The sequence below is a fragment of the Octodon degus genome, unplaced genomic scaffold (assembly GCF_000260255.1).
Source record: "Octodon degus isolate 3935 unplaced genomic scaffold, OctDeg1.0 scaffold00029, whole genome shotgun sequence".
In the NCBI taxonomy this organism is placed as follows: Eukaryota; Metazoa; Chordata; class Mammalia; order Rodentia; family Octodontidae; genus Octodon; species Octodon degus.
The window spans coordinates 18607982-18614029 of NW_004524605.1; the positions used below are offsets into that span (position 1 = coordinate 18607982).

A 6048-nucleotide genomic window follows, 5' to 3' on the forward strand; every position below is an offset into this window, starting at 1 on the left:
GGCTTTCCATCCCATGTTAAAAAGCTTCAGTGTTCTTGTGGAGGATAGATAGATAGATAGATAGATAGATAGATAGATAGATAGATAGATATCTCACCCTGATAGGTCTTGTCCAAATAATACACATCTTGAAAATAAAAGATTAAATGAACAACGGGCAAGGATTCACATTACTTGAACTCTATTGCAGATGTCTTTGCTTTTTGTCTTCCAAATAGTTCCATGTGCTTGGTCAACTTTGTTTTTCCATTGATAGAGGAAAGTACGTGAGCCATAAGGATGTGGAATAATATAACTAAGGATTCATGAAAGTGGAAAAGAAAATTATCTCTAGTAATCCCACTAATCTTAATGTCCTTCAGTTGACATTGGCAAGTGGAAATTTGCTTTCTAAGATCACTTTAGGGTTATAGTGGCATGGGAAGAATATGGTTGAATATATAACCTAAGGCACGTTGGGCCCGCCTCCGCCACTGTAGTTGTGGAGAACATCTGTGCAGCCAAGAATGGCACCCCGCTAGCGGCCAGGAGCCGCTTTTACAGCTGCCAGAGGAGCAAAGGTTGCTGGCCCGCATCACTCCTTTCTCTGCTCCCCAGGACAGGAGAGAGGGCTTCGTGGCTGATGTCATAAATACACTTTCGGAAAACGGCCTTTAAATCTTGGCTGAATCTTTTAACCTTCCTTTGTGCATCAGCAATAGGATTTGTTTTTTTAGTGCTCTCAGTTATTTAGTATTTTGTTGGGGGAACAAAATGATACCCAGCCTAATATTCCCCACAACAATCCTCACGCAAGACATTCAGATGATAATGAATAGAATCATCTAGAAGGACACATGAGCTTCAATGCAGATGCTATCCAACATAAAGATGAGAACATAGACATGACACAAAACCTGTTCCAGAAATTTAGAATTTTTTGTTGCTATATGACAGGCCCTCAAAATTGAGAGGAAAAAGGCCAAACATGTCAAAGCTATCTGGGCCCAACGTTGTAAGAAAGTACTATTTATGAGTAGAGAAGAAAATAAAGACTTCCCTACCATGGGATCAAAAACCAAAGAAGGTGGAGATCTACTACACTGGAAAACAATTAAAGCATTTCAATATGTTCATGACCATTACTCAGAAGACACGGATTGGTTTATGAAAGCAGATGATGACATATATGTAATACTCAACAATTTGAGATGGATTCTTTCAAAGCATAGCCATGAACAACCCATTTATTTTGGGAGAAGATTTAAGCCCTACGTAAAGCAGGGTTAGAAGATTGGAGGAGCAGGTATGTACTAAGCAAACAAGCCTCAAAGAGATTTATTGATGCATTTAAAACAGAAAAATGTACGCACAGTTCTTCCATTGAAGATTTAGCACTGGGAAAATGCATGGAAGTTGTGAATGTGGAAGCAGGAGATACCACTTGGAAAGAGACTTTTCATCCCTATATACCAGAACGCCACCTAATCAAAGGTTATCTGCCTTTTGTACCTTTTTGTACTTGGAATTATAACTATTATCCTTCCGTGGAGGGTCCTGGCTGCTGTTCCAATCTTGCAGTTTTTTTTCACTATGTTGATTTTACAACAATGGATGAATTGGAATACCTTGTTTACCACCTTCGTGCATGTGGTTATTTGTGTAGATATCAACCTGCCTTGCCTGAGACCATACTAAAGGAAGAATGTCAGGTAAACAAAAATGAAGACCCAAAAGTAAAATCAGGAAACCCTTGAAGGGAAGACAAATGAACTAAGGTAAAATGTCTGTCACTGTGCTGAAGAAGGACTTCTGTGTCTCTGATGCAGAACCCTGAAATCCCAGTGACATTCCACATAGAAACCTTTCAAGTGAACAACTATAAACTGAAGCTTTAAATGAGCTGTGAAATGTGTTAAATGTGTTTTGATACAGTAATACATAAATCTATATAAGATCTTGTTTTTAAAGTGGTGACCTGTTCGGAACATGTGTATTATTGTCACTGAGAAACAAAAAACTATGCCAGTAAATTCACTAAAACTGCACTGTACCACATTAGTAACATAATGCTCAATAGACCTACCTTAAAATCTTAGAACAAAATAATGTTACCTAGCATTATTTATAAATTCACTTACAGGATGATATAAATGAACCACTTCTCCCCAACAATGGTCTAATGAAAAATTTGCTGTGGATATTTATAATTAGCAATATTTCCTAAAAAGATAGACTAAGAATGGCACTTCTCTTAGAGTGCATTAATAAAACTGCATTCTGAAATTATAAAAAAATAAGGTAAATATAAATTTCTTCTGGGAGATCTAAGAAAATTTGTCAATGTCTCATGTTTCTATAGTAAGACAGCCAGAATTCTTAAAGAATTTGACCTCTTTAAAAACCTCTGATGATCACAAAACAGACAAGAGTGCCTGTATTTGCACCAACATTGCCAATATATTATGATTTGTATTATAAAGATTGAAGCAATATCCTATTCATTGCCATATTCTGATATTAGTATTCGTTTATATGTCTTTTTAAATTAACTTTAATGAGAAAGAAATAGCAATGAGACAGATTCATAACAGGTTAGTAGGACAGTTACAATAATTAATACATTGCATATTGTTGTCTTAGTAGTAGTTATTCAGAGTACAAGATGCAGACATAATATGTTTTCTAAACACTATTAGTACAAATCTTTTTTTTCATTGAACTAAGAGAAAGTAGTTGTAGATCTATTCTAGCTATTTTGTAAATACAGATATGTATGTTTTTCACTCAAAATGGTCCTTCATTTATATCTCTCTTTTTTGTTTTGTTTTGTCAGAGATGGGTGTTCTATTGCCATCCAAATATTGTAGGTGCTTGAATTCAGCAAAATAACCCAATATAGTCCAATAGTCTATAATAGCAGTGGGTTACCAGCAGAACTGGCAATGCCAGAATTTGTTGACTTGGGGCTGAGGAGATGACTCAGTGGAATAAGCCCTTCCCTGCAAGTGGAAGAGCCTGAGTTCAAACCCTGGACCCACCAAAAAAAAGTTGTTGACTTGAGCCTTTTACCGCTTAGCATAGTAATATGGTTTTGCCTTTTATACCTCATGGTTATACCTGTCAGCTGAATGGTTGAGACCATGAAGGGTTACAAGGATAGCCAACATTTTGGCCCTAGACTTTCGAGGTCAGTGATGACTCAAGACATAAGAGAACCTATACTGTAACATCCTGTAACTCAGTGGTTTCCCAAATTTTCTGATCAAAGAGATTATGGGGCCACAGAGGAAAGTGATCGATGATGTAGAGTGTGCCTAAGAAGAATCACATGGAGAGAAAACATTCTCTGAGGCTTTCACAGAGAGCAAATTGGTCAAGCAATGGCCGTAACTCATCCACATGGCTGACACTGACAAAGGATCTACAAACTGAAGTACAGGGTTTCAGGATAAATCCTGAGGGGATTTGACTGACCTTATCAGTTAAAAATAACATTGCTGTTCAAGTCAGAAAATAAAGTTGCCATGTATGTGCATACTATATTTTAATTTATTAAGAATTCTCCCTGCTGATATATCTTTTGAAATAGCTCATTGTTTGAATATTAGATACTGAATACAATTTAATTTTGAAAATACAAATTGCCAAATTACAGGGCAGGATATTTTCTTTACAAACATGATTTTTTCTCCTGCTCATACAGTAGATGGGAAAAACTGAGCGATGTTCTTCAGTGAAATTGAGAATCAGAAAATATATTTGGCTCCTGTAGTGGAGTAACAAATACTTCCTCTATGGCTTACAATTCCATGTTGGAGTTTGTTTTTGTTACTTTTCTTACTGCTGAGCAAAATGTCCATCACTCACAGTTAAAGAAAGAAAGGTTTATTTAGCTCACTGTCTTCAGAGGCTTCAGTCCACAACTATCTGGCTCCAAGGCAGGGTTTCATTGCAAAGGGACATCACAGAGAAGAAAGTTTATGGTGGGCAGAAGGCAGCCAAGCAGCTCGAGACAAGACAAGCCTCTTTCTGTACCTTATATTGCATCCAGGCTACCAGGATGAGGGTGGTGCCAAGCCAATCAGTGGATGGATTTAGCCATTACCTACCCTAGTCCTAGTTCCCTTAATCCCAGCATGGCTCTGTAAACTAATCATGCACTCTAAGCTCCCCACTTTTGAAAAAGCCCCACTTATGTGGACCTTCATGAAGCTTTGGGGGAATATCTTAGACCCAAGCCATAACAGAGTTTAACTTTTGTGCTAATTCACTGCAAACATTTCTGAGAAAAAAAATCAAAAAACAGATTCCAAATTAAATAAATTTGCACAGTACACTTTGCCATTTATCTACCTTTTTCTTGAATCTTTACAAAATTGATACAACATTGATGACAAAATTCTCAAATTAGTATACAATGTGAGGCAACAGGAAGTTAGAAATTGAGTAGTGACTTCTTACCAGTTTCAACACATCCATGTTAAACTGGAGATGGGAAAATAATTTTCCAATTTACATAACAGAATTTCAAATGGCTTAGTGATTGGTCATACCAGGTAAGGGAGTGTTATAAAGAATATAGGTTAGAAAATTGTTTAAAGTAATGTGAAATTCAAGCACTCTATCAATGCAATAACATATTTTTCCTTCCACTACATGCCAAAGACTGTGGTCCCTGTGGGTGGATATGCAGCCAGCTAAACTAGGAAATGGAAATCTTTTCACTAGTGGTAGCCACCATCGTCCAATACACATACACAAAAACAACTCAAATCATCATTGACATTAGAAGAGGTTCTCCAGAGAACTTGTGTGAACTATTCTATCATAATAATGACAGTTGACAAATGTCTCCTCCAACTCATGCATTATTCTTCAGGGGTGTTTTAGCATTCTGCATTCTTTCTTTAAAAAAAAAAACTATTTATTTATTTATTTGGTTGGCTGGTTGGTTGGTTGGTTGGTTGGTTCAGTATCTCACTAAGCAGCTCAGACACGTACTGATCCTCCTGTCTCGCCTCTCCAGCGCTGGGATTACAGGTGTCTGCCGCCAAGCCCATGGCAGCACTGCATGTAGCACTGGGGATTGAGCCCAGGTCCTTGCACTTGCCAGGCAGGGGCTCAGACCCGAGTTGTCTCCCCTGCCCCAGTGCTCTGCATTCTTATAGACGAGCCAACTATCCCCAGATATCTAAGGAAAGCATCTAAGTGTCAGGTAGAAAAAATATACATAGGAAACTGGAACATAAACAGAAGGTGCAAGGATATTTTCACATTCAGGGGAATAATTCAGTTCAAGGAAAATGTTCCATTGAGTGGGTCAGCTCAGATAAGCTGTGTATTAGTGACGACATAAGCACAGAGTGCTGCAAGACAACATTACACAATGGTTGAAACCTGAGTTCTGGCGTCATTCTCTTGAGATGAAGAGTCCATGTGCATATTAATAGTGGAGCTTTAGCAATTTTCTCACTTCTTCAGTTTCATTTCAATAAAATGTATCTAAGAATACTACCTATCATTTATAGCATGGAATATTTTGAGCAATGACTGAATTAATATTTATACTGGGGGCTAGGGAGTTGGATCAATAGTCTAAGGAAAGTATCCTGCCTGGCAAGTACGAGAACCCGGGTTCGAACCCTGGTACCTCATACAGTGTCAGCCCTGGAACACTGAGCACTCTGTGCTGGCCCCAAAACTGGGCATGGTGGTGTATGTCTGTAAGGCCAGCACTGGGGAGGGGGAGACAGGTGGATCACAATGAGTCTGAGCTATGGAGTGAGACCCTGTACCAAATAACTAAAAGATTAATGAAAGTAATTAGAAACACCTAAATGTTAAAAAGTACAATAATGATCTTTGTAATGATTTTTGTCTTGTTTAAACTAAATTATGGTATAAGTACAATATTATAATGAAGGTATAAAATATATGCATGTATGTATGTATGTATATGTGTGTATGTATGTATAGTAGAAGGTGAGATAACAAGAATGTAACCTAAAAACTTAATGTTCTATAGTAGGATTGCTAAACAAGGTAAACCAAAGGTAAACAATAAAG

General features: G+C 37.5%; 1 pseudogene; it reads left to right on the forward strand.

Moving 5' to 3' along the window:
• The first annotated feature begins 637 nt into the window (after positions 1-637).
• Positions 638-1736, forward strand: LOC101560176 (annotated as a pseudogene).
• Positions 1737-6048: the final 4312 nt, after the last annotated feature.